The sequence below is a fragment of the Oncorhynchus mykiss genome, chromosome 8 (assembly GCF_013265735.2).
Source record: "Oncorhynchus mykiss isolate Arlee chromosome 8, USDA_OmykA_1.1, whole genome shotgun sequence".
NCBI lineage: Eukaryota > Metazoa > Chordata > Actinopteri > Salmoniformes > Salmonidae > Oncorhynchus > Oncorhynchus mykiss.
The window spans coordinates 20,655,121-20,683,102 of NC_048572.1; the positions used below are offsets into that span (position 1 = coordinate 20,655,121).

General features: G+C 42.0%; 1 pseudogene; it reads left to right on the top strand.

Moving 5' to 3' along the window:
- Nucleotides 1-38: 38 nt before the first annotated feature.
- Nucleotides 39-27,879, top strand: LOC110529580 (annotated as a pseudogene).
- The last annotated feature ends 103 nt before the right edge of the window (nucleotides 27,880-27,982 follow it).

Below are 27,982 nucleotides of genomic sequence, written 5' to 3' on the forward strand. Positions count from 1 at the left end.
CAATGTTGTGTGGTCTCTGAGAGTGACAGTGATGTGGTGTGCAAGTGCACTGGGAGGCCATGCAGGGTCTGTGTGATGCATAGACCTCGGATGTGCTGAGCTGTGGGAGTTGGAGCAGCCTGCATAGGAACCTCTCAGCTGCACTGGCTGACCCAGACCCTGACCTCAGTGTAAGTCACTGAAAAATGCTCACACAAAAGTTGGCACTTATGAGTGGAGATAACATGCTCTCAGCAAAATGCCTTTCTTATGTAACTTAGAAAGTAATATTAATGTACTACTCTAAGGAATGCAGTCATCCTGGTTTTGCTTATACAACAAAATGTTTAAAGGTAAAGAGCTGGACAGCTTAGTTTGGCAACTGAAGATGTCTGATAGATTAACTCAAAGTAAAGTAGGCCATCTTCATACGCTATTAAACATTGACAACAACGCTTGTAGGCATTCTTAGAGTAGACATTTAAAATCTCTGTCTTTATACTAGGTCTTTAAAACCCCTTAGAGTCGATTTCCGCACCCTGCGGAAATCGAATAAAAAAAATTAACATAAAAATCTGTCTATTTGTCTATTTGTCTATTTCTGTCTATCTATTTCGTTTTTTATTGGTCTGATGAACATTTGTCACACAGTGAAATTGCAAAAAATCACACCTACATGAGTCTTATAGTTTTGTTCATCCTCTATTCAGGATAAGGTCCGGGGCTTTTTTATCAAAAACATTCTCTTCTCCACTGAATGTAATAAGAGAGATCTACAACAGTTTAGGTAATTCATTCGTTTTCTCCTATATGTTTCTGAAATGTCTTGTTTCTTTTTCTATTCAAAGTCTGATGTGGATAATGATGTGAATAATGTATATTTTGCCTTCTGACAAATAGCTAAAAGTCTGGAGTCTGACTTCATGTACCTTAAACTGGGGCTCCCGAGCAGTCTAAGGCATTGGATCTGTGCTTGAGGCGTAAACAAGAATTTGTTCTTAACTCACTTGCCTAGATAAATAAAGGTAAAAAAATCAATAAACTGACTGGATCGGTTGGGATTGAGGTAAACAGACCGGACATTACTCGTCTTCTAAAACAAGAATGCACTCTGTAATGTGATACTTGCATGGCAGTTATACCCATATGAATATGATATAGTTTTTATTGACATTTATTTTTCCACCAGATGAGACTAATGAATGATTTTCAGAAGGAAGTGACAATCTTTTGGATTCGCCACCCACAAAAGTGAGATGTTCTATTTTACAGTATATTCAGTAATCAGCACTTGCAAAGTAATAGTTTAGTCTAAAATGTAATTTGATATCTTCTTTGTCTCACTAGGTACATGGAGGAGATAATAGAGTACTTTCTCCCTCCTGTCCTTACACCCTGAACACGGGTTAGAGACACAAGGGTCAGAGAAAGCCTTGCACCTCATTGCCTTACTGGATATCAAAGCCACCTGGTTTAATAGGTGGATGGTGAGCACAATATAAACCTAGCTTCTATTAACACTACAAGAAACCAACCCCCCCCCCACCCCCCGCCCATAAGTAGGCTAACCAATTGTCAGTGCTGAGTGAAGATGATGTCAGTCCTGTCTCTTCCAGTATGGTTACTACAGCAGGACCGAGGTCTACAGGCTTCTGGAGAGGAAGTACAAGTCTCTGGTGAGTGAGTGATGACTAATCTTAATGGTTCTGTTCTGTGGCAGTGAGAGTGGACTGGAAATAAGGGTGGTGGTGAGATTGATGATGAGCTGATGATTGACCACTCCAGGAATCTCAAGGGTCTGTCTCTGATTCTCCTCCTTCGTGATTAGAAATGAGTTCCCAGTTTGATTAATATTAAACTCCTTTCCTTTATAGCTATTAAAACCTTGCCATATATGTAATGCTTGCCTTACAGTATGACATTGATGGATGATGAAGACATTACACTTGCTATTCATAGTTATATTCTGAGGTAGAATTCTGGAAATTATATGAACTTAAAATGAATTAACTTAAAACAAAGTAATTTCCTGGTCTTCAGTTGTCTTTTTTTCAGTTTTTAAAACATCCCTTTGATTATTGTAATGAGTGCTGTTCTATCCCAGATTGTAGCAGCTCTTCAGCAGTGTATCTATTGAGTCCTGTGACCCATTCATAGACTAGACGGGTGAGGTCATCCACTCTTTCGAGAACCAGCACATCAGTGAGTTCAACTTTAATCTACACGGGTATTTCTCTATTCTATTTCAATTACATTAAAACCAAGATTTACTGTAGCACAACACCAACAATTGACATGTTGGCCAATTTCATATCTAGTTGTTGGAGGTGAAAATGTCTATTTATTTAACCTGTTCTATATCCCTTGAGAACTCGATGCAGGCGCCAGAAGCCACCCCTCACAGCTTGCCTCCATCTCTCCCTATTGACCTAGTTCACACACCTCCTTATCCCACTCTGTGGTGGAGGGTGTTTAGATGCTGAATAGGTCAAGTCTTGTTTAGGCGGACCGTATCAGGAGTTATCAGGCTGGTTTGTTTTCCTCTGTGGTCTTGGTCTTTCCTCCTCCTCTCCAGGCCCAATGGCTCTGCTACTATCTATCGCCAGAGTCGAGGAGTGCTCACATGCACTGATAGAGATGACCACTGTGTATACTGTATAGTCTGGGGAGGAGCTGCATAGTGTTGGTGGGGATGGAGGGAATCACTGACTGGTCAAGCTCAGGTAGTACAGGGCTCATGAAAAGTCTTGAAAAGCCCAGATTGTCTATGACCATGCAATATGTATACATCATTTAGTCCACGATAAAACAAATGACTTATGTGTGGACTAGAGCTCAGTCTAATTTTGCTAAATAACTTGTGGTAGGCTATGGGGTTATGGAAATGCAGAAAGTATTTAAGAATCCATTAGGTGTTTTGTCATTTGGTTAGGACGGAACATATTACCTATCCTACGCCTGTATTCTAATTCAGACTAGCTTCTCTATTCTCTCTCATGTTAAATCCATTGAGACACTATTTTTCTCCATACGTTGTTTCTCCTGAATACAGTACAAATGTCCACAGCCTCATGTATGATATGGAAGGCCTAGTGAAAAAGAGACGCTTAATGCCTCACTATGCTGTATAGTTCTCCTTTAAACATGTTATTCCCTCCCTGCCTGTCTCCTGAGCCCAGATAGCTGTGTTATCGTCAGAGAGGAGGGAGTATTTCTCCGGAACGTGCCTCGTGTTATCTGGCGTAGAGTGAGGTTGCGTTCTTGACCTTGCATTGGATGAGCACAGATACACTGAACCCATTGTCAGTGATTGTACAAAGGCTTTTTGTCCCTTAAACATTCGTAATATATTGTACAAATTGTTACATCAAACCCATTTTTTGTTTTGCAGGACGAAAGATATATACAAAATAATTGATGTACACAACTGTACACAATTCTGAGCACCAGTTTTGGCTCGTGAGTGCTACTTTCAAAATTACTGGCTGAAATTATACAAAACCTTTGTAGTGTCAGAACTGCCCGTTGTGTGTTGTAATTGTTTTAGCATACGCTAAAAGATAGGTTTGTGAAGAAATTGTTTGAAATTACATCAGTATGCTATTTGTTATACATCAGTTTTACCTGATCAGATGTTAATTGGGTCTAGACAGCATTGTATATATTATGTTCCCACTGTTGAATTATGATCTTGTTTCTGTTCAGGCATTGCTAAAAGTACTCTACACTGCCAAAAAGCTGGAATACACTTATTTTGTTCACTCATTATGTGTGCTAGGAAGGCTTCTCATGTACATTAATGGGAGAAAGCTCTTTCCCATCAAAGTGGGGAAAAGCAAAGGTATGAGCAGAAATAAAGTCTTATCCTTTTAGATAGTTTGACAGTTATTTCACAGAAGTTACGTAGACCCCATCCTTGAGGTACAGCAGCTGCAATCCATTATTCTAGGTTGCCACCCTAACTGTCTGATCAATTTGTAATTTTCCTGTCTTACAGATCCAGTCAGTCTGACAGACCTGGTTGTCATTCTGATTAGCATCATGTACCAACACCCCAAGCCTCTGCACAGTGACTCGTTGCATGCAGGTGTGGTTCACGTTGCCTCTCCCATCCCTTGACTCACTACAAAGCCGTCATTTACACATGCTGCCCAGCTTCCGATTAAGATTATTAATTAACTATGAAAGAAGGTGTAACGGATACTGTAGTATGTGTCTTAGTTTTTATGACAGCCCTTTATCTCGATATAGTGTTCTAGAGTACACCCACTTTAATTCTGTCAGACCTTTTGTCTCGACTCTAGAGAACACTGTGATACTCACTGAGATGAGACGTAACAAAATCACTGAGATTCACTGGCGTGCCATAACCTTGTATTGAGCCATTAAACATGGTCTCAGTTGGTGACAGCAACACCTCTTTTATTTCCCCTTCACTTTCTTGACCAACACTACACTATCTTTATTCCAGTCAAAAGATCAATAATAATGTACCTTCCCTGTCTCACAGGATATCCTTTGTTTGTGCTTTGTCACTAACTAGTTTACAGCTAAAAACAGCCATATCGTTTGTTATCTATGTTCAGATAATGATAACTGTTACTTCGGAATTTACCCTGTAGAATTTATGCTGCAATTCTACACTGCAGAACCTGAACTGACCCCTGTGGATGTGTGTCTAATCTGTTGATGGTATGTCAAGAGTTACATATGCACTGTATGAGTTGTCTGTGTCATTTTGTATTCATTCCGCAATGTGCCCAAAGCCATTTCAATTCGTTTTGTGTGTCACAGGCCAGATTAAACTCCTCAGAAACTGCACTCATATAGCAGACACTCACAAGAATTGCCACCACGGAATGAGGAAAGAAATCTAGTTTCTGCCGAGAGTGAAGGGTAAGTTAAAACTGACTTTATTCAGTACACAAGGTGCTTATTTATTATTATGAATATTACATTTTCAGCATACTAAGTATACTAAGAAAGTGTGTAGAAGTTCTTTCTCGTGTTCTTACAGAGCACAACTAGGAAATTGGCTTGTTTAAGGTCAACTGCAGCTGGGTTTTTTTATATCTCAATACCAAATCATTTCTGGGTAACAATTAAGTACCTTACTGTGATTCTTAGCAAGAGCAATTTCTCAAGCAAGTGTTTTGATAGGACTGTCTAGGAGTGGTCTAGGAGTGTGGAGCAGAAAACTGAAATCTAGCTGTTATTGAAATGGATCACTAGCCACTTTAATAATGTTCCGTATCTAACATTACTCATCTCATATGTATAAACCGCACTCCACACTGTTCTACGGTATCTTAGTCACTTTTAAATTGTGTTGACATATTGCATCTCCCATTTCATATGTATATACTGTATTGTATTCCAGATTACATCACTGACTGTTAAACAGCCATCTCCAGCACATCAGAGGCTGCTGCCTATAGACAGATTAGGAATCACTGGCCACTTTAAGGGAATGGACACACTAGCCACTTTAATAATATCTCTGTATCTTGAATTACTGTATGTATAAACTGTACTCTATACTATTCTAAGGTATCTTAGTCATTTTAATTGTTTGTAAATATTGCATCACCCATCTCATATGTATTTACTGTATTCTATACTCTGCCACTCTTATTCCAATGCTGCTCTGATATATATGTATATATATTCTTAATTCATTCCTTATTTAGATTTCCATGTATTTTGTGTATATGTTGTGGAACTGTTAGATATCACTTGTTAGATATTACTGCACTGTCGGAGCTAGAAACACAAGCATTTTGCTACACCCACAATAACATCTGCTAAAGACGTGTATGTCAACAAATACAATTTGATTTGATTTATTGGCAGAGAGGTTTGGAACTCTTTCTTATTGGTCTATTGTGTAATTTACAACCTGTTGATGTCACCAGGCAGGGCATACTCCATCCCACCATAACAGGCAGAAATTTCAGCACTCTTTTCAAACAGCTCTTCTAATTGTCTCACGTCAGATAATGTCACTCGTCCCTTAACCGATCTGTCTTGTAGGATATGGAACTCCTCTCTAAAAATCGAGATTTCGCTCATCCATTTAACACTAGTTCCTTGTTTATTTAACCTTTATTTAACTAGGCAAGTGTGATACAGCCTGGGATCGAACCCGGGTCTGTAGTGACTCCTCTAGCACTGATGCAGTGCCTTAGAATTTTGGGATCCAATCAGGATCCAGTTCAGAAAATCACCAAAACATTTACAAATATTCTGAAAATCTATGAAAATCACTCCGCTCTCGGAAGCTATGATGTACTGGCTACTTGGAAAACTATGCTCGATCAGCTGAGCAAATTTGCTCCAGCTAGCAGGCTAGTGCAAGCTTGTTTGAATGGCCATACGGTAGCTAGTTTGCAAGCTTGTTGATGAAGTTGTACAGCACCAAAATTATGGGACTGTTCTCAGAAATCAGCATGTATTATATCTGACTCTGACAGTGGCCACTGTGCCTCGCTATTTTGTAGCATTTGGCCAACGTGATAATGTCGCGGAGAGAAATCAGCTGTGCTGTAGAACTCGGCGCACCAATCACGGCAGAACAGATATCATGAAAACTGATATGTGCATTAGCTAGAACTTCACTTACAGTGGGGCAAAAAAGTATTTAGTCAGCCACCAATTGTGCAAGTTCTCCCACTTAAAAAGATGAGAGAGGCCTGTAATTTTCATCATATGTACACTTCAACTATGACAGACAAAATGAAAAAAAAAATCCAGAAAATCACATTGTAGGATTTTTTATGAATTTATTTGCAAATTATGGTGGAAAATAAGTATTTGGTCACCTACAAACAAGCAAGATTTCTGGCTCTCACAGACCTGTAACTTCTTCTTTAAGAGGCTCCTCTGTCCTCCACTCGTTACCTGTATTAATGGCACCTGTTTGAACTTGTTAACAGTATAAAATACACCTGTCCACAACCTTAAACAGTCACACTCCAAACTCCACTATGGCCAAGACCAAAGAGCTGTCAAAGGACACCAGAAACAAAATTGTAGACCTGCACCAGGCTGGGAAGACTGAATCTGCAATAGGTAAGCAGCTTGGTTTGAAGAAATCAACTGTGGGAGCAATTATTAGGAAATGGAAGACATACAAGACCACTGATAATCTCCCACAATCTGGGGCTCCACGCAAGATCTCACCCAGTGGGGTCAAAATGATCACAAGAACGGTGAGCAAAAATCCCAGAACCACACGGGGGGACCTAGTGAATGACCTGCAGAGAGCTGGGACCAAAGTAACAAAGCCTACCATCAGTAACACATTATGCCGCCAGGGACTCAAATCCTGCAGTACCAGACGTGTCCCCCTGCTTAAGCCAGTACATGTCCAGGCCCGTCTGAAGTTTGCTAGAGAGCATTTGGATGATCCAGAAGAAGATTGGGAGAATGTCATATGGTCAGATGAAACCAAAATATAACTTTTTGGTAAAAACTCAACTCGTCGTGTTTGGAGGACAAAGAATGCTGAGTTGCATCCAAAGAACACCATACCTACTGTGAAGCATAGGGGTGGAAACATCATGCTTTGGGGCTGTTTTTCTGCAAAGGGACCAGACGACTGATCCGTGTAAAGGAAAGAATGAATGGGGCCATGTATCGTGAGATTTTGAGTGAAAATCTCCTTCCATCAGCAAGGGCATTGAAGATGAAAGGTGGCTGGGTCTTTCAGAATGACAATGATCCCAAACACACCGCCTGGGCAATGAAGGAGTGGCTTCGTAAGAAGCATTTCAAGGTCCTGGAGTGGCCTAGCCAGTCTCCAGATCTCAACCCCATAGAAAATCTTTGGAGGGAGTTGAAAGTCCGTGTTGCCCAGCAACAGCCCCAAAACATCACTGCTCTAGATGATATCTGCATGGAGGAATGGGCCAAAATACCAGCAACAGTGTGAAAACCTTGTGAAGACTTACAGGAAACGTTTGACCTCTGTTATATACCCTTTGTTGGCAATGACAAAGTATTGAGATAAACTTTTGTTATTGACCAAATACTTATTTTCCACCATCATTTGCAAATAAATTCATTCAAAATCCTACAATGTGATTTTCTGGATTTTCTTTTCTAATTTTGTCTGTCATAGTTTAAGTGTACCTATGATGAAAATTACAGGCCTCTCTCATCTTTTTAAGTGGGAGAACCTGCACAATTGGTGGCTGACTAAATACTTTTTTGCCCCACTGTAGCTAGCAAATTGTCTTGCCAATTTTCGATTTTAATCAATACCACCACAAAATACCTTACTAGCTAGATGTAGAAATAGGTAGTGAAGACTTGCTCATGAAAAAAAGAGTCAATATTAGCTACAGGTTTATAGTTTTTGGTAAGATTAACTCTGCATTTTTTTGAGGATGAACGGGGGTTCAGTGGCTGACATTTTCTAACGAAGGGACAGCATTTTGTAGCCAAACTTATTTTTCGCTATCCCATGAGTGTTTGCAAGTTATCAGTGCAGACGGCCGTTGATGTGAGTCAATGCAACTTTTACATTAAAAGGGTATTGTCATAATTTTCACAGTATTATTTCAACCTCATAGTGTGGAAATATACACAGTACATTTGGAAATTATTCTGATTTGTTATTCTGATTTTCCACATTCCTTATTCTAAAATGCATGAAATAGTTTTTTTGCCCCCTCATCAATCTACACACAATACCCCATAATGACAAAGCAAAAACAAGGTTTTAGAAATGTTTGCAAATAAAATAAACGGAAATATTTCATTTACATAAGTATTCAGACCCTTTACTCAGTACTTTGTTGAAGCACCTTTGGCAGCGATTACAGCCTTGAGTCTTCTTGTGTATGACGCTACAAGCTTGGCACACCTGTATTTGGGGAGTTTCTCCCATTCTCTGCAGATCCTCTCGATCTCTGTCAGGTTAGATGGGGAGCGTTGCTGCACAGCTATTTTCAGGTCTCTCCAGAGATGTTAGATCGGGTTGAAGTGCGGGCTCCGGCTGGGCCACTCAAGGACATTCAGAGACTTGTCCCGAAGCCACTCCTGCAATGTCTTGGCTGTATGCTTAGGGTCATTGTCCTGTTGGAAGGTGAGCTTTGATCTCTGGAGCAGGTTTTCATCAAGTATCTCTGTACTTTGCTCCGTTCATCTTTCCCTCTATCCTGACTAGTCTCCGAGTCCCTTCCACTGAAAAGCATCCCCACAGCATGATGCTGCCACCACCATGCTTCACTGTAGGGATGTGCCTTTTGGCAAACTCTGAATGGGCTTTCGTGCCTTTTACTGGGGAGTGGCTCCCGTCTGGCAACTCTACTATAAAGGCCAGATTGGTGGAGTGTATTAAAGATGGTTGTCCTTCTGGAAGGTTCTCCGATCTGCACAGAGGAACTCTGGAGCTCTGTCAGAGTGACCATTGGGTTTTTGGTCACTTCCCTGACCCAGGCCATTTTCCACCGATTGCTTAGTTTGAGTCTTGGTGGTTCCAAACTTCCTCCATTTAAAAATGATGGAGGCCACTATGTTCTTGAGGACCTTTAATCCTGCAGAAAAATGTTGGTACCCTTTCCCAGATCTGTGCCTCGACACAATCCTGTCTCGGAGCTCTACGGACAATTCCTTCAACCTCATGGCTTGGTTTTTGCTCTGACATGCACTGTCAACTGTGGGACCTTATATAGACAGGTGTGTGCCATCTCAAGTATAATCAATGGAAACAGGATGCAACTGAGCTCAATTTTGAGTCTCATAACAAAGTGTCTAAATACTTATGTAGATAAGGTATTTCAGTTATTTTCTTTTTAATAAATTCAAAAAAACTGTTTTCGCTTTGTCATTATGGGGTATTGTGTGCAGATTGATGAAGGGAAAATGTATTTAATACATTTTTGAATAAGGTTGTAACGTAACAAAATGTGGAAAAGTGAAGGGGTCTGAATACTCTCCAAATGCAGTGTATAAAAAACAGTGAAATCATGTTTTTGACTGCACTGGGCCTTTTAATTCTTGATTGTTGATACCAAAACATCAAAGCTTGTTACTTAAAAGTAAACATTTGAGGTGGATCAGGTAATCAATCAGGCTATTTGATCTGTGATCTTCCAGTTCACCCAGAGGTTCCTGGCTAAAGAGCTGCCATTGTTACAGGAGGCAGAGACATGCCCTGGTGTGAACGGGGCCTTCATCTTTGTGTGTCGGCAGATGTACAATACATCTGAAGGACTGCAGGTGCTCAGGCCCTATGGCCTGCTTGAGTGCATCGCTGCAGCCTTGAAAAAGGTAGTGTCTTCACTCTACCAAAAAGGGAGCAATATTTCCATCATATTACAGTTAAACTAAAGTACTTTGTTTTGTTGTGAGTTTGGCAATACAAATTGCAATACAAATTGCAGTTATGGGCAGTTCTTTTAAATCAGACCCAGTAACTCAAAGCATCTGTTCATTGGCTTTGTCGTCAGTAAAAAATAAATATATGCTACGTGGGGGGAAAATATATGCAGTGGGGGAAAAAGTATCAAATTTTCATACTTGAGTAAAAGTAAAGATACCTTAATAGAAAATGACTCAAGTACAAGTTAAAGTCACCTAGTAAAGTCTTACTTAAGTAAAAGTTTAAAAAAGTATTTAGTTTTAATCAAAAGTATATGTAGTTGCTAAAATATACTTAAGTATCAAAAGTAGAAGTATAAATAATTTCAAATTCCTTATATTAAGCAAACCAAACGGCACAATTTTCTTGTCTTTTAAATTTACAGATAGCCAGGGGAACACTCCAACAAAACATTTGTGTTTAGTGAGTCCTTCAGATCAGATGCAGTAGGGATGACCAGGAATTTTATCTTTAAGTGTGTGAATTAGAACATTTTCCTGTCCTGCTAAGCATTCAAAATGTAATGAGTACTTTTGGGTGTCAGGGAAAATGTATGGAGTAGAAAGTACATTATTTTCTTTAGGAATGTAGTGGAGTAAAAGTAAAAGTTGCCAAAAATATAAATATTGAAGTACAGATACCCTAAAAAACTACTTAAGTAGTACTTTAAAGTATTTTTACTTAAGTACTTTACACCACTGTATACTACTATATCAAGTTATCGACCAATACAATGTTACATTAGCAAGACATGTTGGAAAGGAATATTTTAGGGTACGTTTATTGGCAGTTTTACTATTTTGATTACTTTTTGCCAGCTAGCACTTATGATATGCTGTTGGCTATCATGAACCATCGTCTATGCCTTTATCAATATTTATTTTTTATTTCACCTTTATTTAACCAGGGAGGCTAGTTGAGAACAAGTTCTCATTTACAACTGCGAAGGCAATAAATAGGCCATGGTGGCAAAGTAATTACAATATACCAATTAAACACTGGAGTGATAGATGTGCAGAAGATGAATGTGCAAGTAGAGATACTGGGGTGCAAAGGAGCAAGATAAATAAATAAATACAGTATGGGGATGAGGTAGTTGGATGGGCTATTTACAGATCGGCTATGTACAGGTGCAGTGATCTGTGAGCTGCTCTGACAGCTGGTGCTTAAAGCTAGTGAGGGAGATATGAGTTTCCAGCTTCAGTGATTTTTGCAGTTCGTTCCAGTCATTGGCAGCAGAGAACTGATATGAATTCAATGTAATCCTTAACCTAAGTTCACATATCAAACTCCACCCTACTAGTCTTCTCTCAAACATGTGAATTAAACATTAACTATTTCATTGGGTGTAGAAAAACATCCACTTCCTTTTACATGAGTCGCCCTTCAAAAATATTTAGAATAATATTTTGAGAGTTTACCAAAAAACAAACTTTATGATGGATAGGCTGTGTTTTGTTGATCCCAAGCCCCAATCATCCATGGTCTCACTTCTCAATTAGAGCTTCTCAACTGCCCTTGCAATTCCCAGAACAACAGTTTATCTTCACAAACCAAACATCATGAATGTTTGAACATAAGCATCCCACTAGGTACAGCACGTCATTTCAACGTGGATAATTGGGTAATATTTGGTTGAGATGTTGGTCAATTATTAGACCTCAGGATAAGACCCAGATGCAGACAGTTCGAAGTAACAAAAGTTTATTTCAAAAACTGGGCAGGCAAAAGACCGGTCAAGGGCAGACAGAGGTCAGTAATCCAGAGCAGAGTCCAAAATGTACAGAACAACAGGCAGGCCCAGGGTCAGGGCAGGCAGAGGTCAGTAATCCAGGGCAGTGTCACAAGGTACAGAACGGCAGACAGGCAGAATGGTAAAAACCGGGAAAACTAGAAAACAGGAGTACGGGAAAACCGCTGGTAGGCTTGACAAGACAAACTGGCAACAGACAAGCAGAGAACACCGGTATAAATACACAGGGGATGGGGCAGATGGGCGACACCTGGAGGGGGGTGGAGACAAGCACAAAGACAGGTGAAACAGATCAGGGTGTGACATCAATGAGATGAAAACCTGTGTTCAATTTCTCCCACTCAAAATGAGGAACAAGTTAGTTGAATTCGTAATGTGTTATCACTATGCTTTCAAACATCTAAAGCACAACCAAATTCCAATGTAACAACAATGTCAGATGTTTGGATTAGTTACCTAAAAGTCACCTAAAAGCGTTATCACTGTGATTTCAGCCATTTAGAAGGACAGCAAGGTTCAAATGGGAATACAAAGATACTTTGTTTATTTCTACAACAGATGAATGTGTTATCACTGTGCTTCATCTAATGGCAGAACCAAATTACTTGGATTACAGTTGAAATTAGATGAAAAGTACATGGTGCAAGTGATCAATGCCGTTCGTGATCCTGCACAGATTATTACAGCAATTGTGAAGATCTCCACAGACCTGCGACGACCTATGTATTCTATCTTCAACATGCACGCTTTGTATGATTACATAAGAAGTGTATATTTACAGTAACCTCACAATGTGGTCATGGATGTTTACCTCATGTTAAGGTTGAATTGAATGTTACATTAGTTTGTAAAATGGCCTTATCTGTAGGCTGTTTACTGGATTACAAAGGAATATTGATTTGTGTTTGGTTGTCAACGCAACCAAATATCAGCATTTGAAGGAGATTTTTCAATCTGTGCCACTGGTTGAGATGAAGGCGTGATTCCAACATATACATTATTAGTAATTAAAGCCAGATGGAACTATCCAAGCAGAAGATATCTCCTTCAAATGGTGATATTTGGTTGCATTGACAACGGAATACACTTTTAATTCAACCTGAGCTTGAAACCCTAGGTCTATTGTATTGTCTATTCTTTGTTGAACCCTGTGTTGAATTGAAACAGTAGCTGTTGATGACTTTAGTATAATTGATGATACATGAGTGATAAAGTATGGATACATTTGAGCAGCTCTGTTAAACTTACCCTTTGGAATGAGTTTGATTGCCACGGTTTTCTGTATGTGAAGGAGATTCGGACCAAAATGCGGCGTGTAGATTGCGATCCATGTTTATTAAATTGAAGCAACACGAATCTAACTACAAACACTACAAAATAATAAACGTAACGAAAACCGAAACAGCCTAATACTGGTGTACATAAACACAGAACAAGGACACTAAGGACAATCACCCACCACAACAGGACCAAGCGGCGTGGTAACGGGCAACAGCAGCGAAAGGAGGAATGGACATGGGAGGACGTTATGGACAGCAGGAGAATGGACTATACTACTTGGGAGGAGATAGACAGGTGGGCGGTCGACCCAGGGAGAGTGCCGGAGCCCGCCTGGGATTCGATGGAGCAGTGCGCGGAAGGTTATCGTAGAATGGAGTTGGCGAAGCAAGCACGGCGGCGCGGAAGGAAGCCCGAGAGTCAGCCCCAAAAATGCATTGGGGGGGGGGGGCTCACAGGGAGTATGGCTACGCCAGGTAGGAGACCTGCGCAAACTTCCTGTGCTTACCGGGGGGCTAGAGAGACCGGGCAGGCACCGTGTTATGCTGTGGTGGTGCATAGCCCGGTGCGGTACATTCCAGCTCCTCGTATCGGCCGGGCTAGAGTGAGCGTTGAGCCAAGTGCCATGAAGCCGGCTCTACGCATCTGGTCCCCAGTGCGTCTCCTTGGACCGGCTTACATGGCACCAGCCTTGCGCTCGGTGTCTCCGGTTCGCCTGCATAGCCCAGTGCGGGCTATTCCACCTCGCCGCACTGGCAGGGCGACCGAGAGCATTCAACCAGGTAAGGTTGGGCAGGCTCGGTGCTCAAGAGCTCCAGTGCGCCTGCACGGTCCGGTCTATCCAGTACCACCTCCACACCCCAGCCCTCCGGTAGCAGCTCCCGGCACCAGGCTTCCTGTGCGTGTTCTCGGCCCAGTACCACCAGTGCCAGCACCACGCATCAGGCCTACAGTGCGCCTTGCCTGTCCAGCGCTGTCAGAGCCTTCCTCCTCTCCAGCGCTGCCGGAGTCTCCCGCCTGTTTAGCGCTGCCAGAGCCTTCCACCTCTACAGCGCTGCCGGAGTCTCCCGCCTGTTCAGAACTGCCAGTCTGCAAGGAGCTGCCAGTCTGCATAGAGCTGACAGTCTGCAAAGAGCTGCCAGTCTGCATGGAGCTGCCAGTCTGCATGGAGCTGCCAGTCTGCATTGAGCTGCCAGTCTGCATTGAGCTGCCAGTCCGCAAGGAGCTGCCAGTCCGCAAGGAGCTGCCAGTCTGCAAGGAGCCGCCAGAGCTGCCAGTCTGCAGGATGCCGCCAAAGCTGCCAGTCTGCAAGGAGCCGCCAGAGCTGCCAGTCTGCAAGGAGCCGCCAGAGCTGCCAGTCTGCATGGAGCAGCCAGAGCATCCAGTCAGCATGGAGCAGCCAGGGCTGCCAGTCAGCATGGAGCAGCCAGGGCCGCCAGACAGCATGGAGCAGCCAGGGCCGCCAGTCAGCATGGAGCAGCCAGGGCCGCCAGTCAGCATGGAGCAGCCAGGGCCGCCAGTCAGCATGGAGCAGCCAGAGCAGTCAGTCAGCATGGAGCAGCCAGAGCTGCCAGTCAGCATGGAGCAGCCAGTCAGCATGGAACAGCCAGAGCAGCCAGTCAGCATGGAGCAGCCAGAACTGCCAGTCAGCCAGACTCTTCCACATCTGCCAGTCAACCAGACTCTTCCAGATCTGCCAGTCAACCAGACTCTTCCAGATCTGCCAGTCAACCAGACTCTTCCAGATCTGCCAGTCAACCAGACTCTTCCAGATCTGCCAGTCAGCCAGACTCTTCCAGATCTGCCAGTCAGCCAGACTCTTCCAGATCTGCCAGTCAACCAGACTCTTCCAGATCTGCCAGTCAACCAGACTCTTCCAGATCTGCCAGTCAACCAGACTCTTCCAGATCCGCCAATCAACCAGACTCTTCCTCTCAGTGCTGAGCTTCCTCTCAGTGCTGAGCTTCCTCTCAGTGCTGAGCTTCCTCTCAGTGCTGAGCTACCCCTCAGTCCCGAGCTACCTCTGTCCCGAGCTGTCCCTCTGTCCCGAGCTGCCCCTCTGTCCCGAGCTGTCATTAAGGAGGGTAACCTATCTAGGGACGCTAAAGAGGTGGACTAAGACTATTATGGAGTGGGGTCCACGTCCAGCGCCAGAGCCGCCACCGCGGAGAGATGCCCACCCACACCCTCCCCTATAGGTTTAGGTTGTGCGTCCGGAGTCCGCACCTTGGGGGGGGGGGGGGGGGGGGGGGGGGGGGGGGTACTGTCACGTTCTGACCATCGTTCGTGTGTGTTTTCCTTGTTTTAGTGTTGGTCAGGACGTGAGCTGGGTGGACATTCTATGTTGGATGTCTTGTTTGTCTATTTCTATATCTGGCCTGATATGGTTCTCAATCAGAGGCAGGTGTTAGTCATTGTCTCTGATTGGGAACCATATTTAGGTAGCCTGGGTTTCACTGTGTGTTTGTGGGTGATTGTCCTTAGTGTCCTTGTTCTGTGTTTATGTACACCAGTATTAGGCTGTTTCGGTTTTCGTTACGTTTATTATTTTGTAGTGTTTGTAGTTAGATTCGTGTTGCTTCAATTTAATAAACATGGATCGCAATCTACACGCCGCATTTTGGTCCGACTCTCCTTCACACCTAGAAAACCGTTACATTGATAGCAACATTGAATATATTTAGTTATTAAGAGCTCTCTCAATGTCATTTTCATAATAGCACATTGGTAATAGTCAGTGGCAATTCTAAAAGCTAAACAGGGCTTGGTTAAAACCCTGCTGCCAAGGCTATTGTTTTCTTCTTCTGATAGTGGATATAACATTTAAGATCTGACATTTTCAAGGTACGAACTCAACATATTTTATACAAGGTTTGTCTGTTAAAATTTGGTTACCATGATGACATAATCCTGTGGTTGAAATTTCACCCTCAAAACGACAGTTAATTACTTAAAAAATATATATATATTTTCCATGTAGATTCCAAATCACAATACGTTTACAAATGACTTTAAAACAACATTGATTTAACCTGTTTGTGCCCAGTGGGATATTGTCCAAGTTCATTATTATGTGAGGGATGTAGTGTGTCAGGCAGGCAATGGAGGAGAACAGAAGAGAACTTTCTCCACTCTGCTAATAACTAATCCCTGTGAGCCCTGTGCTCCTATGGAGGAAGGTAGAAAGGCTGGAGGAATGAGATTCAGAGCCCCTAATATTACTGCTGAACTCCTCATTATTGCTGTTCAGTGTACGAGTTCAGGGGAGAATTACAAAGGCTCACTCTGAAGTTCTTTTCCCCCTATCATAGATGAGCTCCCTGTCAGAAAGAGATCCCACCCCGGTTCCCAGAGCCATCCTTTCTACATCCTCTCAGGAGCTGGAGAATATGTTCGTTTTGTTAGTGTCTCCCTCTGTAGGCAAAGGGTGCTTGTGGATCTATGATAATGATGTTGTGGTTTTATTTTCAGTCACCCTTCTGGCATGTTGTTAATTAAGAAGGATAAATAAGATGGGGAAATAATGAGGTTTCCCGTTATACTTTCCTTCTGCTGTCAATCCACACAGAGTGGTTTGAGAGGAGACTTTCCTGAACCTGAACCTTCTGAACTTTTCTGCCACTCCGAAAGGCCTGCTGCTCCTCCAGCATTCTCCAGTTTCACCAAGAAACTACAGGTATTATTACCATGTTATAGTCAACTCTTATTGCTTACTGGTGATGTGCATTGAGAATCAACACCGTGGTAGGGATGAATAGGCAAAATTAAGTCTACTTCTGTACTTAGTATTTATGACGCCCAGCTATGTACTGTATGTATATCATAATACACTATTACACTGAATGAGATTTATTAGTCTCTCATTAAGTACCCTTACTGCCCAGTGTATGCATCTTATACTGAAAACCTGGGCAGAAATCCCTGCTGCTTTAAATGACTAGAATTGTTTACATGCGCTTTTAATTACCCCCCTTGTTTTGCATACATTTTTCTCCGTATTCTAATTAAACTAATCTATTTTTTTTGTTTTGTAATTAATTAAGGATCTTTACACATTAAATCAATCAGTGTTTACATTTCTAAATGTTTTAAATCTTCCATTTCAGCTTGTAGTCCTATTTTTTTGTAAATGCCCATTACTTTGATTAATCCACGATAGTGGTGAAATGTGCTTGGAATATTGTTTTACTTGTATCTTCATTTTCTATCAATTGTTTGAGCTAGAGATTTACATAAAGTCAATTAACATAAATATATTTATACACTTGAGTGCCATTTCAATATCCCAGAGTATAGAATAATGCCTCTGGCCTAACTAATGTGTTCCCATTTTAATAATAAACAAATATACTGCACACAAAGAATGAGGAATCACACACACACACACTTGATTATGCAAGATAGTAAATTGCTTTTGGCTAATAACAATCATGGCCTACTTTTAATCAGTTATCACACTTTCCTCCAGGCAAGACCATGTGACAAGTTTGGCTACGGTGTGATGGTGACACAGGTAGCAGCAACAACCCCTGGTGTGGTGGCATTACACAGCTCAGGTACTAGCTACTACATGACAGTACTGATAGCAGTTTGAAAATACAATTATTGCACATTACACATGAATTACAGCTCAGTATGTTCTGGCAGTTTTCGTGCAGGCCTTAGTGGTGGAGCTGTGGTCGGTTCTGGAGTGTGGGAGAGAGGATGTGAGGGTCGTTCACCCCAAGTCCACCCGAATGGACTTCATTGACAGCAGCTGTGTGAAGGTAAAATATCTTCTCAGTTTTTTACAGTTCTGTGTGCTTCCACACTCATGGTTTCCTTATGATACCTCCTGAGGACAATCAGCAGGACAACTCGGCCTTGACATACACAGTCAGCCTTCCTTATGAGGTCAGAGAGGACTTACTACAGAGACCAATAGAGTGCTCAAAACTGGATGAATGGCTGATCTGAGTTGGCAGATGTCAGTGAGCAGTGCTCTGATTGAAGTTGGCGTTATGAGTATTGCCCTTGTGTTAGCTCTGCATGGTGGATGGTTAAAGGCTGTGTGTGAATGGTAGGTCTATACCAAGAATGGGCAACATACTGCCAATTCAATCTGGTTTGGGAAATTATTATTTGGGGATAAAAAACACCTCAGGCCACTCTTGAACGTCTAAAACTAGATACAAAAAGTATATAGAAATTCTAATGGACCTGCAGTATACGTTTTCAAATAACTGTCCTTTTTCTGGACCGCAAATTTATTTGGGCTAACAAATCCGTCCGTGAAATTGTGAAATCCCGGTGTGGCCCTCGAGATAAAATGATTGCCTAGCCCTGGTCTATACCATATTCAGACAAGATAGGAACCAGCCCAGCCATAGATAAAAACGACAGACACCAGACCTGCAAGAATGACAATGTGGGTTTTTAGATCTGTTTTGGTATGATTTATTCCCTAAATTAAATAACGGTGTCTGCCAGATAAATATCCTAGCTCTTGTTTTCTCATGTTTTATTTAAATCCAGTCTTTTGTATTCACTAATCTACAGGAAGTAATCTACTCATGTATTCACAGTTTGTATTTGTTTTGATTATGGATCCCCATTAGCTGCTGCCAAAGTAGCAGCTACTCTTCCTGGGTTCCATCAAAACTAAGGCAGTTTATACAATTTTAAAAACATTACAATACATTCACAGATCTTACAATATACTGTGTGCCCTCAGGCCCCTACTCCACGACTACCACATATCTACAGTACTAAATCCATGTGTATGTATAGTAGAGATTGACATGCATATTATTAATATTAGCTCTCTGTGTACATCCAAGGGCCAGCCGTGCTGCCCTGTTCTGAGCCAATTGCAATTTTCCTAAGTCCTTACAGGCCCAATTTTCCTAGGGCCTGTAGGACCTGTCTTGTTGATAGTGTTGTTAAGAAGGCAGAGCATCGCTTTATTATAGACAGACTTCTCCCCATCTTAGCTATTACTGCATCAATATGTTTTGACTATGACAGTTTACAATCTAAGGTTACTCCAACAGTTTAGTCATCTCAACTTGCTCAATTTCCACATAATTTATTACAAGATTTAGTTGAGGTTTAGGGTTTAGTGAGTGTTTTGTTCCAAATACAATGTTTTTAGTTTTAGAAATATTTAGGGCTAACTTATTCCTTGCCACCCACTCTGAAACTAACTGCAGCTCTTTGTTGAGTGTTGCAATCATTTCAGTCACGGTAGTAGCTGACGTGTATAGTGTTGAGTCATCCGCATACAAAAACACTGGCTTTACTCAAAGTCAGTGGCATGTTGTTAGTAAAAATGTAAAAAAGCAAGGGGCCTAAACAGCTACCCTGGGGAATTTCTGATTCTAACTGGATTATATTTGAGAGACTTCCATTAAAGGACACCCTCTGTGTTCTGTTAGACAAGTAACTCTTTATCCACATTATAGCAGGGGGGGTAAAGCCATAACACATATGTTTTTCCAGCAGCAGACTATGATCGACAATGTCAAAAGCTGCACTGAAGTCTAACAGTTGGTGTTCTGTGCATCACTTTGAGTGTGATCTATCAATATGTCAGTCCTCTGATACCCCTACAGCAATACACACTGTCTGTAGCAGATATGAATGTAATTGTCATCCTTTTGTTGAGAAGAAGTAGGTTATTTGCATGCAGAATAAATCTCTAGAGACTGATTGATTAAATTTCTATAGTCCGAATTCCTTATTCCCCCACTCAAAATCATTTTTAAGCCATTTGAATTGATAGAATGTGTTTCAGACATAAGGAAATGGATGGCTGCAAACTTTCTACTTTTAAACTCGGACAAAACAGAGATGCTTGTTCTAGGTCCCAAGAAACAAAGAGATCTTCTGTTGAATCTGACAATTAATCTTGATGGTTGTACAGTTGTCTCAAATAAAACTGTGAAGGACCTCAGCGTTACTCTGGACCCTGATCTCTCTTTTGACGAACATATCAAGACTGTTTCAAGGACAGCTTTTTCCCATTTACGTAACATTGCATAAATCTGACATTTTCTGTCAAAAAATGATGCAGAAAAATTAATCCATGCTTTTGTCACTTCTAGGTTAGACTACTGCAATGCTCTACTTTACGGCTACCCGGATAAAGCACTAAATAAAGTTCAGTTAGTGCTTAATACGACTGCTAGAATCCTGACTAGAACCAAAAAAATGTATCATATTACTCCAGTGCTAGCCTCCCTACACTGGCTTCCTGTTAAGGCAAGGGCTGATTTCAAGGTTTTACTGCTAACCTACAAAGCATTACATGGGCTTGCTCCTACCTATCTTTCCGATTTGGTCCTGCCGTACATACCTACACGTACGCTACGGTCACAAGACGCAGGCCTCCTAATTGTCCCTAGAATTTCTAAGCAAACAGCTGGAGGCAGGGCTTTCTCATATAGAGCTCCATTTTTATGGAATGGTCTGCCTACCCATGTGAGAGACGGAGACTCGGTCTCAACCTTCAAGTCTTTATTGAAGACTCATCTCTTCAGTAGGTCCTATGATTGAGTGTAGTCTGGCCCAGGAGTGTGAAGGTGAACGGAAAGGCACTGGAGCAACGAACCGCCCTTGCTGTCTCTGCCTGGCCGGTTCCCCTCTCTCCACTGGGATTCTCTGCCTCTAACCCTATTACAGAGGCTGAGTCACTGGCTTACTGGTGCTCTTCCATGCCGTCCCTAGGAGGGGTGCGTCACTTGAGTGGGTTGAGTCACTGACGTGGTCTTCCTGTCTGGGTTGGCGCCCCGCCCTTGGGTTGTGCCGTGGCGGAGAACTTTGTGGGCTATACTCGGCCTTGTCTCAGGGTGGTAAGTTGGTGGTTGAAGATATCCCTCTAGTGGTGTGGGGGCTGTGCTTTGGCAAAGTGGGTGGGGTTATATCCTTCCTGTTTGGCCCTGTCCGGGGGTATCATCAGATGGGGCCACAGTGTCTCCTGACCCCTCCTGTCTCAGCCTCCAGTATTTATGCTGCAGTAGTTTGTGTTGGGGGGCTAGGGTCAGTCTGTTATATCTGGAGTATTTCTCCTGTCTTATCCGGTGTCCTTTGTGAATTTAAGTATGCTCTCTCTTTCTCTCTTTCTTTCTTTCTTTCTCTCTCTCGGAGGACCTGAGCCCTAGGACCATGCCTCAGGACTACCTGGCATGATGACTCCTTGTTGTCCCCAGTCCACCTGGCCGTGCTGCTGCTCCAGTTTCAACTGTTCTGCCTGCGGCTATGGAACCCTAACTTGTTCACTGTGATTACTATTATTTGAACAAGCTGGTCATTTATGAACATTTGAACATCTTGGCCATGTTCTGTTATAATCTCTTTTTCCAACGTGCTTCTACACCTGCATTGCTTGCTGTTTTGGGTTTTAGGCTAGGTTTCTGTACAGCACTTTGACCTATCAGCTGAGGGCTATATAAATACATTTGATTTGATAGAATGTAGGAAAGAAACAAAAACAATTGCTGCACCCAGACCTTGTCATAAAACCAAACTAATGTAATCTTGACCTTCGCTTTTCAGAACAATAAAATTATGTCTGACTGATTTGCCCTGACCCCTCCTGCTCCCCAGTCGTTCCTGTCCATGGTCAACCTGCTGTCCCCCCCCCCCCCCCCCCATGCTGTGTGGGAGCTCTTGGGACAGCAGTCTCTGCCCAATAAGGCTGAGTACAACCTAAGGGAGATGCGCATCTCCCCCACAGTGAGTCTTGACCTCAACACTGACCCTCACACACTACGAGGAGAATGCTTGACTTGTCATACACTTGTATGACTCTTAGGTTGGATACGGTTTCACATCAGTTTGTTCAGAGGATGCTCCCCATAAATAACATAGGTTGTTTAAAATATTTGAAAATGTGAAAGAGAAGAATGTTTAGTTGAGATTATGCAGCCAATATGAAAGATAAGGTGTGGTTGCAGTCCCAGGTTCTACCATAGGAGGGCATACTTACACTGTGTGCAAAAAGGACGTGTGCTTCTACAGACAGCCAAATCAATAACTACTGCACGTTATCAGTATTTAGGTAAGAATTCATTATCTACCTTTCACATCATCACAATCTTTCCATCCTTTTCACTGTTTTGTTCCTCTTTGCCACAGGATTTGATTGATAGGCTGATTGCCGTGAATTCAATGTGAAAATTCATTCACTGTTCAGCTATGAGCAATCTCACACGTTTGGCCTGAGTTAAGATGAATTCTGTTCTCCGATCTTCCTTTCAGAATGAATGGGGAGCAGGAGCACAAAGGCACAGCAGTGCATACATTGTGTGGTTTACCATCTGATTAGCCTGTTGTGTCGCATTCATACATCCTTCACCCATTGATCAATATGAGATTGACTCTTTGCTTTATGCTATGTTTAAACCACATGGACTGCCTGATATAATAATTCCGCTATATGAAAAGAGCTATTCTCAGAATTGAGTCGTGTCTATTTTATTTTTCTTTGAAAAGCATTCTTAGTTGAATTAAGTATTGCTGTACTGAGTCCCTCTTTTAGACACAGAGAAGACTCATTAATATAACACTAATGCATTTACAACAGATAAGACCCCACCATGGCTATTAAAGCTACCATAAAGGTAGCGATTTTTTCATTCTTAACATGATTTGATGTGAACATTTATTTAGCTTATATTGCTCACTTATTTTTGGTTCACTAAACCTCTTCGGAGAATACTTTTGGAAAGGGCAATGTATTCCACACACACTCCAAACAAACACTAACTTGCCTCAGTGTAAACACAGCTGGTGCTTTCACTTTAACTAAACCACACTTCCAGTGGTTATAGACATGTCACTGGATGGCCTCTGCCTCTCTCTTGTCTCTCTGGGGAGAGGTCATCATTACTGAGCCACTGTCCTTTCTCACGTCCTCATTTCACCCAAAAACTGTCAAAGCTGTCAGTGTGTCGCTGGAGTGGCTGGCGGGACATCACAGGAAGAAGGACCGGCTTGAGTGGGTGTTAGCTCACAGTTTGTTATGGGTTTCTCTGCACTGATGTCCCGAAGTGAACACAACAGCTACATCTTCAAAAGAACTGTAGACTCTAGAGACAGTTCATTCCGGCTGAAACTAGTTGAAACCATAAAGGTTAGATTTTGATCTGAATGGTAAACAGTGAAGGATGAGGTGGAAAATGGACAGCCTTCAGAACTCACAATGCCATTCTGTCTTCCAGTGGACATCAAATTGAATGACTGAAGGTGCCCATGACACTGGGGGCGTGATGACAGTTCACAGCATCACAGAAATTAATAATTTTGCTTTGACAGGATGCTCCATCAGGGCAACAATTCGCACCTCTCCTTGCTTAACCAGATCACATTTCCATCTTCATGTCAAAGTCAAAGGGAATCCTTAGCGATGGCCACCTCAGTCAAAGGGAGCGCAAGTCAGTGTTGGTGTCTCGCGGAGGTTGGCGCGGTGGCGGAGACTGCAGATGAAAGAGCCTGAGCTACACTCTCTTTGGAGAGACCTGCTCAGCTCCACCATATATGCTAAATAGATCAATTAAGAGGCTGTTGTTTTGGAGGAGGAAGGCTTCCTGTTGACAAAACCATGCGGCTGTGTAATTTTCTTGAGCGGTTTTATTCCGTTTTCATTTCAGCAGCACGTTGGCTCCCAGTTGTCATGCTTAAAGTAATGATAATGAATTGCCCTCATTCTGCACTCCTAATCAGAGCCTTCTAATGGTATGAACAAATATGGAGCTCCTCACTCCCTGAATGCAGGACGAACATGTGTAATGTTTACTGGCTCCTGACTGGCTTCTACGGAATCTTTCACTTATAGTTAATGATTAGAATAGTTTAATTCTTTCTGTTCTAGGACTGGTATTTTTTCCTGTTTACAATAACTTGCATTCCTGCAGTTTGGTGTCTGTGTTGAAACAATGCTATCTTGAATTGCTTCCAGGTGTCCCAAGATTGCTTTGGTCCCAGCTGTGCACATTTTGGTTGATTACAGCTTCAGTATGTTGTGTTGCTGCCCAAACCCTATAAAATGGGCTTGTGTTACTGTCACAGCAAAGAGACAAGGCTGATATGAACAGACTGCTCTGTAGTAAATCCCATCATTATTAGCCATTAGGGAGGGAAATATCTGTCACTTAACAATGACACGCAGGGTTGTCCTGTTTTACTGCTCACTTCCACCTGCCTGTTTTATGTCACCGTTGTTATGTCCCCGTCACATCCCGCCTGCATCCGCTTTCATGATGTATTACTCTCAACTGCTGCGTTAATGTTGAAATCTATTTCCACAATTCAGTTAGAGATTCTTTCTCCCTATTATGCAAAGCACTCTGGCTTGGCCCTCTGTGGAGTCTGCTGATATACAAGGCAATAAGGCAGGCGAGCGGAAACGAATAATAACTTTTATAAGACCTGGGAAAAAATACAACATACCGTCCATTACAGGTCTGAAGGCAGTAGGCAGCTAGACCCAATGGGTTTTCAGAGCAAGCACTCTAAATCAAATGGTTAACTCATTTTATAAGTCTGTACGATCTGTAATTGTATGTCCTTGAGAAGTGACATTTGTTTATCTATGTATTTTCATGTACTTTCAGATTACTAAGTGTGTGATGCTGCAACCTAGACTCCCTCCTGCATCTGAAGTCACAGTACAACATTTACGACATGTTGTTGCAATGTCAGAAGGACAACATCACCGATACATTGTCTGGTGAAGTGTATTTGAAAAGCTGTTTGTTTTCCTGTGCCTCATAATGTTATGACAGGCTGTGGTTCCACCGGTAGTCTAATCACGACAAAATGAGAAATTGATCATTTGCCTTGTCACAGTAAAATGAAATAAAGCGTAAACAAAAGGCCATTTCCAAAAGTGTCTTTTGAATGCCTCCATAATGGATATTGTGACTGGTCATGAATTGAAATGCTGTGAATTGTCTGGTCACGAAATAAATGTGCCTGCATGCACGGCAGTTTTGTTTATGAATTAGAGATCACCTAATTTCTCCTCCCATTTTTGTATCCCCTTTCCCATCTTCATCATTGATGGTCTGTTGAGAGGAACCACATCCTGGTGCGTATGAGTGCAATTGGAGGACTATCGGAGAGGAGACTTCCCCCTAGGGCCCTCCAGAAGGTCAGTTATCTTCTACTCACACCCCTTGGCTTAACGTAAAGAAGAGGAAGTCCTGAAACTAGTTGCAGGTGTATAAAATCAAGCACACAGCCATGCGATCTTCATAGACAAACATTGGGAGTAGAACGGCCTTACTGAAGAGCTCAGTGACTTTCAACGTGGCACCGTCATAGGATGCCACCTTTCCTACAAGTCAGTTCGTCAAATTTATGCCCTGCTAGAGCTGCCCCGGTCAACTGTAAGTGCTGTTATTGTGAAGTGGAAATGTCTAGGAGCAACAACGACTCAGCCATGAAGTAGATCACACAAGCTCACAGAATGGTAAAAAGCGTTTGTCCTCGGTTGCAACACTCACTACTGAGTTCCAAACTGCCTCTGGAAGCCACTTCAGCAATATAACTGTTCGTCAGGAGCTTTATGAAATGGGATTCTATGGCCGTGCAGCCGCACACAAGCCTAAGATCACCATGTGCGATGTCAAGTGTCGGCTGACTGCGAGCCAGGCCTAATCGCCTAACATCAGTGCCCGACCTCACTAATGCTCTTGTGGCTGAATGGAAGCAAGTCCCCTCAACAATGTTCCAACATCTACCCGAAAGCCTTCCCAGAAGAGTGGAGGCTGTTATAGCAGCAAAGGGGGGACCAACTCCTTATTAATGCCCATGATTTTGGAATGAGATGTTTGACAAGCAGGTGTCCACATACTTTTGGTTATGTAGTGTATTTCTGCATAACTATGGTAAGGGTATTAGTTATGCAGCAATAATCTTCCGATAGGTGAATCAAGATTTTGTTGTTTGAAGTTCTCATATGAAGGGTTTGGGTGAGCATGTCTGTCATTAGCTGTGGAGTTGGGGGCAAGGACAGGGTCTCTTGAACAATGCTGTTCATTCAGCCACAAGATCTCCTCCACCTGGTGCCAAGGATCCTCCCCTGGTTAATTAATGCTTTAAAACCTTTCCTTTCATTACAGTTCTGCTTTGCCTGTCGTGTAAATATATAAACGTGGGCTATTCAAAGCACTCAATACAAACAATACCCCCTTAATCAGTAGAGGCCTTGAAAAAAAAGAAATTTTGAAATGTAATGCCTGAATGGGAACATCAAGCATTAGTTGACATTAGAGATTAAGGCTAGAGAGGCTAATTGAAATTCTAAACAAATGTCTGTGAGGTGAGGTGGTACTTTAGATTCAGACACAATGTCAATGTTGTTTAAAAGGTCAGGGTTTCTGAAATAAAAGATGGCTCTGATTGCATAATAGAGGCTATAGGCTCTCCTGAAAGTAAAGTAGGATATGAATGATTGCATTTGGTAGTCAGTGAGTGAGTGATGTCTTTTGGTTTTGTCTGTAGACTCTGAGATAAGTGCCTTCCTGGCCTCCACCAAGGACACAGAGAAGGATGGGAGCTGGATGGATACCTGTAGAAGACAATACTGTAAAGTCATGACCACCAAGTCCAACATTGTCTCAGCAAATGGGGGTGATATATTATGATGTTATGTAGATAAAAACATTTTTAAAGATATTACTGGTCAGGTTATTACTGGTCAGGTCACATGGTCAGAGCGGAAAAAAAATGATTTTGAATAGTTTATCAATAAAACCTGGGAATCCATGTTTCAATGTTCTTGCCATTCCAATATGCTACAATCCACACTGTATTTGAGAATTATAGCGCTGTTGGGTTATAACTCATCTGTTTTATATTCAAACTACAGACAGGGACCAGAGTTTGTTAACATTTGATAGTCCATTACATTCCCATGAATAAATGGATGATACATTTGTCAGTGGATGAAATGATAGGCCCATATTGGGTTTGCTGCTAGACTACTATATAATGAAGAACCAATATCTTTCTGCCTACAACTGCAAATGTATAGATGATCACTTTGCCTGGGTAACAGTAAATGACGGTAAAGATGACTAATTTACCCACATAAGATTTTAATTTACTGTAACATGTACTGTACTGTTGCACTCTCTGAGGGTGTTTATGTCATTGATTGGTTGCTATTCATGTCATTGTGTGTTCAATTGCTTCCTCTGAATGTCACTTCAAAGAGTTCCATTCTGAGTTATTGGTTGTGAAGGGATTGCGGTGTACAGAGTAAGAGACTTCCTGATTGCTTATTTCATTCAGAGACAAATAAGCACCCAGGACGAAGGCTTTTGATGTATCTTAGAAATAAGAAAAAATGTCTACACAGAGCTTCCTTTCTTTATATAATAGATAAACAAGATGCTTGATTACCTTACTATTTTCCCTGCTGTGTGTATAATAAAGGCAGCACAATTTGTACTTGCCTGATGTAGCATTGAAGATAAATGGCTTTACCAAGGCCTCTGTGATGTTCCTAAAACCCACTGTGTGTTTCCTGTCTCCGCCCCAGTCCTGGCTGATTTACTGTGTGTTTCCTGTCTCCGCCTCAGTCCTGGCTGATCCACTGTGTGTTTCCTGTCTCC